Below are 11358 nucleotides of genomic sequence, written 5' to 3'. Positions count from 1 at the left end.
TGTTGTTGTTGTTGTTTAGTATCCCCTCCTTCCTTGTCCCTCCAGGAGGGGGTCTCCTTCTCTCCCCGCCCTCCCTAGAGATGCTAATAGTGAAGGTTACTCAAGGTGCGCGGCCCCTTTAATTCCCCCCTCCCACCTCGCTTGACAGCCCCGGCGGGCGATGATGTCTTCTCCCGAGAGCGTGCGTGCGCGCGCGTGCCCGTGTGGCTATTTTGAAAGAGGGAGGGGGCGGAGCCACACAAAATGCAAATTAAGTGGAAGAGGGGGAAAAAAATATTTGCCTTTGGAAAAAAAATTGTATTTTTTTAGTAACCTTTCCCACTTTTGCTTTCTATATTTCCTTTTGTTTTATTTTTTTAACCCGCCTTGCTTTGGCTCCCCTGTTGTAATCTATGGTGTGCTTTGCAGTCAGGCATTGCGCTGGCCCGCTATGAGCCTGTGCCTTGCTGGGGTCCTGCCTCGGGAGCCCGTGCGGGGATGTCTCGGAGACCCCGCGCTGACTGCTGCTCAAACATCACGGTGAGTTTGTTACAATGTAGCAATTTCTCTTTAAATCTCTTAACTCTCTCTACCTGCGGCTCAGGGCTGTGACAGGGCGAGGAAACAACACCGGGGGGAGGAAGGAAAAAACAACCCTGGCCCCCCTCCCCCTCCTCGGCTCCCTCCCCATTGCTTCCCCCACAAGCAGCCTCCTATCCCTCTGTCTGCACACAACCAGAGACCTCTTCTCTATCCATTGGGGCCCCTTCCTATTTTTCCCCAAAAATTGAGAATACATTTCCTTTCTAATCCTTGAGGGAGGGGGGTGTTGTTGGGGGGTAACCTCCCCCACCCTGAGCCCTCCCCTCTTCCTTGGTAGACCCCTCCAGGTTCTAGAATAATGGGGGGAGACCAGGATGTGTCCTCTGGAAGGAGTGGGGAGGAATTGATTGGTTTCCTGGCAGTAAAGGCATCTTCTGTTTTGCTTCTCTCCACCTCTCTCTCCCCCCCCCCCCCAGTTCCCCTCCCCTCCATTTCCAAAATAAATGCAAATGAGTGCCCTCCCCCCACCCCTAGTAGATAAGATATGAGGACTCTGGTTTGTTTATCTCACCAAATGCAAGGCCGGAAAAGCAAAAAAGGATTTATTTATTTGCTGTGGTGTCAGATTGGAAAGGGAAATCCCCCCATCCCCCCCCCCCATTTCCAAAATAAATGCAAAAGAGTGCCCTCCCCCCATCCCTAGTATCCCTAGTAGATAGATAGGAGGTCTCTGGTTTGTTTATCTCGCCAAATGCAAGGCCGGAAAAGCAAAAAAGGATTTATTTATTTGCTGTGGTGTCTGATTGAAAAAGGGGGAAATCTAGTGTTTGTGGTGTCTGCACAGGGATATTTTTATTCAGGCCGTGTGTGGAAACATGATTGTTGGAGTCTGGATTTTTTTTTAAAAGGATAGGTTTGGCTTCTGCCAATCTGTCCCCAACCTCCTCTTCATGAAATCTCAAACTTGGGCTTCTGGCCTTCTCCCGCAATCCATTACCTGTCTGTTTTTGTACTGATATGGTTCAAGAGAGAAGCAGCACAACGCAATCAAACAAGAAGTCTACTGTATTGTCGAAGGCTTTCATGGCTGGAATCACTAGGTTCTTGTGGGTTTTTTCAGGCTATATGGCCATGTTCTAGAGGCAAGAAGTCTACTATTTCTTCTCTAAGTGATTATTGCTACCAAATGCTATATCCTAACATTTATGTTCCATAAAGGAAGACCTAGCTGGAGTAGATTTATGTTCGGCCAATCTCCCCAACCTCCTCTTCATGAAATCTCAAACTTGGGCTTCTGGCCTTCTCCCGCAATCCATTGCCTGTCTGTTTTGTATTGATATGGTTCAAGAGGGAAGCAGCACAATGAAATGAAAACAAGAAGTCTACTATTTCTTCTCACAGTGATTATTGCTACCAAATGCTATATCCTAACATTTATGTTCCATAAAGGAAGACCTAGCAGGAGTAGGTTTATGTTCGGCCAATCTCGCCAACCTCCTCTTCATGAAATCTCAAACTTGGGCTTCTTTCTGGCCTTCTTCCGCAATCCATCGCTTGCCAGTTTTGTACTGATATGGTTCCAGAGCGAAGCAGTACAGAGCAATGAAAACAAGAAGTCTACTATTTCTTCTCTAAGTGATTATTGCTACCAAATGCTAGATCCTAACACTTATGTTCCATAAAGGAAGACCTAGCAGGCGTAGTTTTATGTTCGGAAAAATCTCCCCAATCTCCTCTTCATGAAATCTCAGACTTGGGTTTCTGGCCTTCTCCCACAATCTATTCCCTGTCTGTTTTGTACTGATATGGTTCAAGAGGGAAGCAGCACAGAGCAATGAAAACAAGAAGTCTATTTCTTTTCTAAGTGATTATTGCTACCAAATGCTATGTTAGGAATTGTGAGAGCTGAAGTCCAAAATACCTGGAGGGCCAGAGTTTGCCCATGCCCAGGCTATCCGTATACTTACGTTCCATAAAGGAAGACCTAGCAGGAGTAGGTTTGTCTTCTGCCAATCTGTCCGCAACCTCCCCTTTATGAAATCTCAAACTTGGGCTTCTGGCCTTCTCCTGCAATCCATTACCTGTCTGTTTTGCACTGATATGGTTCAAGAGGAAAGCCGCACATGCAATGACAACAAGAAGTTCGTTTGTGGGATTAACATAACACAAAAACCACTGGACGAATTGACACCAAATTTGGACACAATACGCCTATCAAGCCAATGAGTGATCACCACTCATAAAACACTGAAAAACACAGCAGAAGAGACTTTAAAAGCCAAAAAACAAAAATTACAACACATGCACAAAACCACATACATATATACAAATACACAAATATATAGACACACATACACTTAGACTGGGCCACAGCAACGCGTGGCAGGGGACAGCTAGTGTTCCATAAAAGAAGACCTAGCAGGAGGAGGTTTATCTTCTGCCAATCTGTCCCCAACCTCCTCTTTACAAAATCTCAAACTTGGGCTTCTGGCCTGCCTGTTTTGTACTGATATGGTTCAAGAGAAAGCCACACAGAGCAATGAAAACAAGAAGTGTACTATTTCTTCTCTAAGTGATTATTGCTACCAAATGCTATATCCTAACACTTATCTTCCATAAAGGAAGACCTAGCAGGAGTAGGTTTATGTTCAGCCAATCTCCCCAACCTCCTCTTCATGAAATCTCAGACTTGGGCTTCTGGCCTTCTCCCGCAATCCATTGCCTGTTATGTACTGATATGGTTCAAGTGGGAAGCACGGCGCAATGAAAACAAGAAGTCTACTATTTCTTCTCTAAGTGATTATTGCTACCAAATGCTATCCTAGGCTATTAGGAATTGTGGGAGTTGAAGTCCAAAACACCTTGAGGGCTGAAGTTTGCCCATGCCTGGGCTATCCCAACACATATCTATATAAATAAAAATGTAATGTTCATTTGTGGGAGTAACATGACTCAAAACCTACTGGACGAATTGATGCCAAATTTGGACACAAGACACCTATCAGGCCAACGAGTGACCATCACTCATAAAACTCTGAAAAACACAGCAGAAGAGACTTTAAAAGCCATAAAACCAAAAATTACATTACAACGCATGCGCAAAACCACACACATATATGCAAACACACATATATACACAAATATACAGACACACAAAACACATATACACAGACTGGGCACAGCAATGCGTGGCAGGGGACGACTAGTGTTTCATAAAATAAGACCTAGCAGGAGTAGGTTTGTCTTCTGCCAATCTCCCCAACCTCCTCTTTACAAAATCTCAAACTTGGGTTTCTGGCCTTCTCCCGCAACCCATTGCCTGCCTGTTTTGTACTGATATGGTTCCCAAGGAAAGCTGCACAGTGCAATGAAAACAAGAAGTCTACTATTTCTTCTCTAAGTGATTATTGCTACCAAATGCTGTATCCTAATACTTAACGTTCCATAAATGAAGACCTAGCAAGAGTAGGTTTATCTTCTGCCAATCTGCCCCCAACCTCCTCTTTACAAAATCTCAGACTTGGGCTTCTGGCCTTCCCCGCAATCTATTGCATGCCTGTTTTATACTGATATGGTTCAAGAGGAAAGCCGCATAGTGCCATGAAAACAAGAAGTCTACTATTTCTCCACCTTGTCCTATCTTTCTGTATGCCCCGATAGTAGTCCAACTTAGTTACTCTTGTGGAGTTTATCCAGAGTGACCCTCACATACCTTAGAGTTCATAGTAATAAATGAAGTAAAACACACAAAAGATCAGTCTATATATGTTTTGTAAAACCGAAGTAAACAAAAAAAAAAGAAGACCCCCCTCCACTCACACCTGAAACTTTAGTTTCAATGTTACAACTGAATTTGGTCATTTGCTTCTGTAATCTTATTCATGTTCTATGAACATCCCTTGAGTGACGTATTTTCAGTAGTAGTGATATTTATCAAAATATTATATGGTTAAAATTAATGTTAATGAAAGGTTCCTGGAGACCAGAAACTGGACTGAAATGTATTATTTGTTGTTGTTGTTGGAGTGGACTTCGGAATGGTGGATTTTAACAAGTTTGGCCATACCACTTGGAAGATCTTAATATTAATTCCTAAAGAGAATTAATTTTAGGTTGTTTCTTTTTTTTAAAGTATTTTGTGTTATTTACAAGTAATAGTACGATCTAAAATTAAAACATATAGTGATATGGCTTGGGATTGTATTGCCGAAGGCTTTCATGGCCGGAATCACTGGGTTGCTGTGAGTTTTCTGGGCAGTATGGCCATGTTCCAGAAGCAGTCTCTCCTGATGCTTTGCCCTCATCTATGGCAGGCATCCTAAGAGGTTGTGAGGTATATTGGAAACTAAGCAAGGGAGGTTTATATATCTGTGGAATGTCCAGGGTGGGAAAAAGAGGCAATTGTGTGGGAGCAAGTGTGGATGTTGCAATTAATAACCTTGATTAGCATTGCAAAGCCTTGCAGCTTCAAGGTCTGTCTGATTCCTGCCTGGATTGAAATTGATTTTGTTTATAATTCTGGTTCTATTAACTGCTGGAATCCAGAATATTTACTTAAGCATTTGGCCAGTTAGCTATTGCACTAAAATTACCTGATTATAAATGTGTATAGATGACATTATTTTCCCTGTGATCGTGAATACATTTATTATGAAGCAAGGCCTATAGAAATTTTTCAGGCAGTTCTGAAAATTTGGTTAAGTTTAAGGTTTTGCTGTCAGAATCATTAGATAGCATTTTAATTTTATTTCATGTATTTGCTGAAACAGTTGTTCAGCTGTTCTTATGCTATTAAGAAATAGATCAATAGCAGCAGTTGTGATTAACTAATTCCCTTAAAAATGGAGATCCAGTTTTTTTTCTTGTTATGCTGAAATTTGAACCTTTCTTTTCCTTTCCTTTTTAGAAAGCATTATATAAGAGTGGTCCCCCTCCCCTTCCCCATAGATGCTTTTTTGGAATTGTCATAGTTTGCTTTGTTGTATGTGTGCCAAATTATTGTGTACCAGTTGGTGTGGATCCATTCTATTAAGTCAAGTGGAAACTAGAGGGGATTCGTCATCATTGACAGCTATGAATGTTTTGGGAGAAAAAAAGAGTTCATTGAAAACATGAAAATATGGAATTTGTGCTATTTTAGTTGGAATTGAATTTCTTACTTTCAATGCCAATACTACCCCTTTAACTATATATTATACAACGTAAAAAGACCAGGCTTCCTTAACTACATAACAAGAAGAAAATAAATAGAAACCCTGGAATGTTTCTTCTTTGAATTGTAGGATGCTTGAGATAGTCTGAAAGAGGAAGTTGTGCCATTAAGTCTAGGTATTGTTTGGACTGCAACTCCCAGCAGCCCTAGCTACTCAGCATAGGTAGTAGTGAGGAATGCTGGGAGTTGCAGCTCAATAGTGTCTGATGGGCTGTGTGTTTTGATGGCCAGTCTAAGGATCTGATGAATAATAGGGTAATGCATCTTCCCCAACCAAGAGTTTTGATTATGTGTTTTGATATTTATACAAAGAGAGCAGGAGAGTTGTTCAGGTAATACTGATCTATAAATGCAGCTCCCATATTTAATACGTATTAGTAAATGTTAATAGTAAATGCTTGGAAGTGGTAACAGATTGGGCAAGGACAAAAAAAATGAAGCTTAATCCAGGTCTAATAGTGTTGCTTATTTTTTAGGAAATAGTGGTGCATCAGTATTTAGGACAGGGGTCCTCAGACTTTTTAAACAGAGGGCTAGATCACAGTCCCTCAAATTGTTGGAGGGCGGGATTATAATTTGAAAAAAAAAACATGAATGAATTCCTGTGTACACTGCACATATCTTATTTGTAGTGCAAAAAAAAAACACTTAAAAACAGTGCAATAATTAAAATGGAGAACAATTTTAACAAATATAAACTTACTAGTATTTCAGTGGGAAGTGTGGGCCTGCTTTTGGCTGATGAGATAGGATAGTTGTTGCTGTTGTTGTTGTTGTTGTTGTGTGCTTTCAAATCATTTTAGACTCAGGTTTACCCTGAGCAGGGGCCCCTGGGCCTTAGTTTGAAGACCCCTGATTTAGGGTAACACTCAACTTGAAAAATCACGGAGTGACAAGTCTTGATTTGCACTTGGATTATAAGGTTATGTCTGGAAGCAAAGATGCTTTTGATGAAGTTAGGCCAGAATATGTCTGCTCTACCCGTTACTGGGAAAGTCCAAACTTGCCATGCCTTTAATAATTTCTGGGTAGATTATTATGACAAACTATGTATGGGGTGCAGGATGCCTTTGAAGTGTCTTCAGAAATTTCCCTGATCCAAAACATAATACAATATAATAATTGATGGGTGTTTGGCTTCAAGAACCTTTGGTACTGATTTTACAGTCTTTTCTGGCTTCCTTTTGTTTCTGGGTACAACTCAAAGTGTTGGTTATGACCTTTAAAAATGTCAACATGGTTTGCGTCCATGATATGCAAAGGATAATCTTGTCCCATACGACTCTACTTGCCTCTTAATATCTTGGCTGTTCTCCATGTTCTAAAAATGGTGAAGTTATCACTGGTTGGGATTCAGAAGAGAGCTTTTGCTTTGGCCCTGTTCAAACTGTGGATCTACTTCAAGGAGGATTTTTTGTGTGTGAATTATTTTTATACTTATTGAAGACATTGCTGTAAATCCTAAATCCAAAAAGAACAGACCTAAATATATTGTTAAATGTGAGTCAACATGTAGGTGAATCCTATTGCTTTTTGCGTTTACTCTAGTTCTCACTGACAGTAGGATTTAGACATTGGCTTTGAACCTTCTGAATTGGTTGTTTTCTGCTATGTGTGTCTTGCTTTCTCTTGAATAATATACAATTTTGTAATTTATTAATTGTAATTTTAAGTTAAGGCAGTGGTATGAATTGTTAGCAAAAAAAAAATAAATCCATTGCACCCTCAGACTATATCAATGGAAGTATAGTGTCCAGATCAAGATACGGAATAGTTTACTCTGTTCTGATGTGGTTGGATGTCACTGGTTCAGGACACCACAGTTTAAAAAGGATGTCACTAAACTAGAATGTGTCTAAAGAAGGAAGACCAAGATGATGAAGAGTCTGGAATTGTTGGAGTCGATTGAGTTTAGTGAGGAGAAGACCAAGAGGTGGCATGGTAGCCATCTTTAAGTATTTGACCACTTGCTGTGTGGAAGATGAAGTGAACTTGTTTTCAGCTACCTCACATGATAGGGTTTGAACCAGTAGATTCAAATTATCAGAAAGGCGATCACAACAAAACATGAGGAAGAACTTTCTAGTGGTAAGAGTGGTTTGCTCGTGGAATAGACTGCCTCATCAGGAGGATTTTTTGAAAATAGAGGGTGGATAGCCAACTCTCAGGCATGCTTTACATAGGTTTTACCTGCCCTGAGTAGATAGTCCTTGGGAGTTATGTCACCATTTGTATCTGTGATTCCTTTTTGTGCACATAGAGCCGTGGTAGCATGTTTGTGCATTGATAGCATGTTTGTGCATTGACTTTGGTCTATACAAGTGGTTCCCAACCTTCTTTTGACTAGGGACCACTTGCCCAGGGACCACTTTGACCAGGGACCACTCTCCAACATTAGTACCAAAAGGGTTACAAATCAGTTTTTCATCAACTTTAGATTCGGTTTGGTTATTTTTGATGCTGATTCAGAAAATTGCATTGGATAGACCACATCTGATCTAGTTTCTGATACAGGACATATGCCATCCAGTAGTCGCCATTTACCGAGCCACAAAAAAAATAAAATAAAATCTAGAGCTGATGTTATTATGTATTTATTTATTTCCAGTATTTCTATCCCGTTCCTTCTCAACCCCCAAAGGGGGACTCAGGACGGCTTATATTTGGCAGCAATCCGATGCCAATACCTATAACAGAGCAATATAATAACAATTAAAACAATAAGTAAAACATTAAAACAATAAAAAACAGTATTAATAGCCGTATCACCATTCCAGTCAATTCCATATCCAATTCCATATCCAAAGTATGCCTATTGTCCAAAAGCCTGGTCCTGGAACCATGACTTCAATTTCTTCCTAAATGACTGGAGGGATGAAACCGATCTTACCTCAGTGGGAAGCGAGTTCCACAGGTGGGGGGCCACAGCCGAAAAGGCCCTGTCTCTCATCCCTGCCAGACATATTTGCAACGCTGGCAGGAGTGAGAGCAGGGCCTCCCCGGATGATCTTAAACTGCGAGGTGGGTCATAGAGGGAGATGCATTCGGACAAGTAAGCTGAGTCAGAACCCTATAGGTGGTGTGTTCTATCTAATGCACTTTTCTGAATCAGAACCCAAATAATCCCAGGAATGGGCCTAAAAATGAAGACACCAAGGCACCCCTGCTTCCATGGCTCTGTTTGGGGAGGGAGGAGGAGAAGCAGCAGTCAGGAGGCTTGTTGTGGTGCCTTTCATTGATAGTCAGCCTCTCCCCTCCCAACATTACAGTTGCCTCAGCACTATAAGGCACTATAAGGGTTTTTTGCAAGACCAGTCACTCTCGTTTCAATAATGTAGTAATGGTGAGGCCGCGGACCATATTTTAGTTCTTGGGGATCACTGGTGGTCCATGGACCACAGATTTGGTACCACTAGAGTAGATAGTCCTTGGGAATTTCTTCCAACTCTTGTATCTATTATTCCTTTTTGTGTACATAGACCTGTGGTAGCATATTTGTGCACTGACTTTTGTCTATACTGACCACTTTATATCTTCCCCCCTTTCTATGGTGTTGTGTTTTACTAACAGTAAAACAGGGAAATTTTATAAGTTAGTCTTTAGCAGTAAGTAGTAGCAGAAGATGCAATGTGTGGCTTCTAGAAGGTTCTCAGACGAAGGAAAAACATCAGTGTGCCTAAAACGTCATGGAATAAAAGACAGAAAATAAATGCTTACCATAATTTCTCCCTTACATTTATTATATTATGGATGAAATATGGATATAATGCACATAAAAGTCTGCTCTTCTTTCTTGCCATTCAGTTTATCAGCCACTCAGGGTAGACATTCAATTTTTGTCTCCTGGGCAAACACTGTTTCCATTGGTTCAGGAGGTCCAGGATTTTTGTCCAATCTCTGTATTGGATTATGACTTTTGTCAGTAAGTGCCATGCCTAGTTTCCTTATGTATGAACATAGAACAAAACCAAAAGCCTTGAATTTCACATTCTTCCATCTTATCTCTGAAAAGATATAAAAGCTGGATATACTGCTTAACCCAAGCTTTTGGATTATGTCATCAGAACGTAGGTATACCACCTTTACAACCAATATATTACTTATCAATTGATAAAAACTCATGTTCACAAAATACCAGTACATGAGTTAAGGCTTAGAAACTCAATTAAAATCAATACATCCTACAAAAACGCAATTGGTGAATTCCCTCAGTAGGCAATTACAGGACCATTCATTTGAAACATTTAACTCTCCAATGCAATATTATGTCCCTGCATTTGAGAATTATTGCACTGAATATGAAACAATATAGAAGTAGAAAATATTCAAAGCAATCATGAAAATATAATCATGGGACAGTAGGTGAAATCAGCAATGCCAGTGGATTGTTGGTTTGGCCTGTCTGAAAGAACTGGAACTTCACAATGCCAGGAAAGCATGTATTGAATTGGCCATAACACCCAGCCTGTAGATCAGTGGTTCCCAACCTGTGGTCCATGGGCCACCAGTGGTCTACTCTGCAAGAACTAAAATATGTTCCACAGCCTTACCGTTGCAACGAGAGCGACTGGTCTTGCGAAACGCTCTTATATAGTGCCAAGACTTATTACAAATGGTTTTCTGTAGGCGAGCAGATGGCAACTATTGAATGGCATATATTCTGTATCAGAAACTAGAGATGATGTGGTCTATCCCATGCAAATTTCTGAATCACCACGCCAAATAACCAAACCACATCTGAAGTTGACCAAAAACCGATTTGTAACTCTTTTGGTACTAATGTTGGAGAGTGGTCCCTGATCAAGTGCTACTTGGTAAAAAAAAAAAACAAAAACAGGGCCATAGCCAGAAAAGATTTCGGGGGGGGGGGGGGGTTGACACTTTTTTTAGTAAATAATGAAGAGTAGTTCGATAACACAACAACAACATTTTTAATACAGTTCAAAGACTCTTATTGCTCCATAAAAGGTATAAAATACAAGGTATGCAAGGTTAGTAAGGCCAAAAAAACAAAAAAAAGGTTGTTGTTTTTAACCTGAAAAACTTCAAGGGGGGGGGTTGAACCCCTACCCCCCCCCCCCCCCCCCAAGCTGCAGGCCTGGTTGGGAACCACTGCTGTAGATGATGTTCCAATGTATTGATTCTGTATTCTTCACTATTTGTTGTGATTTTTTTTTGTCGTGTCAGGAGCGACTTGAGAAACTGCAAGTCGCTTCTGGTGTGAGAGAATTGGCCTTCCGCAAGGACGTTGCCCAGGGGATGCCTGGATGATTTGATGTTTTATCATCCTTGAGGGGGGCTTCTCTCATGTCTCCGCATGAGGAGCTGGAGCTGGTAGAGGGAGCTCATCCGCCTCTCCCTGGATTCGAACCTGCAACCTGTCGGTCTTCAGTCCTGCCGGCACGGGGTTTAACCCACTGTGCCACCGGGGGCTATTCGTTAAGACTGATGGAAGTTGCGGTCCAACAACATATCTCAGGCTGCATTATTCCAACCCCTGCTCTAAAAGTTACAAAACCGGGATTTATCACAAGGACTGAAATGAAGTTCCTGTGCATTCCAAGAATGATAAAGAAATTGTGCCATTCTTTTTTCTTTGTCCTGATAAAGAGTGTGCGGCGGTG

The 11358-nt window shown here is 41.1% G+C and overlaps 1 protein-coding gene across 6 annotated transcripts in view; it reads left to right on the top strand.

Annotated features, from left to right (window-relative positions):
- Window positions 1-388: 388 nt before the first annotated feature.
- The window catches only part of LOC132780200 (BRD4-interacting chromatin-remodeling complex-associated protein), a 120570-nt gene continuing 109600 nt past the window's right edge, over window positions 389-11358 (top strand). Inside the window, exon 1 of one of the 6 annotated variants that reach the window (XM_060783775.2) lies at window positions 389-519. The gene's annotated coding sequence lies outside the window, so the exon portion shown is untranslated. The remainder of the gene's footprint in view (window positions 520-11358) is intronic. The other 5 variants (XM_060783771.2, XM_060783776.2, XM_060783777.2 and 2 more) reach the window with 5 other exon arrangements.

Source organism: Anolis sagrei, chromosome X, assembly GCF_037176765.1.
Source record: "Anolis sagrei isolate rAnoSag1 chromosome X, rAnoSag1.mat, whole genome shotgun sequence".
Taxonomy (NCBI): domain Eukaryota; kingdom Metazoa; phylum Chordata; class Lepidosauria; order Squamata; family Dactyloidae; genus Anolis; species Anolis sagrei.
This window is presented reverse-complemented; position numbering and strand designations above follow the sequence as displayed.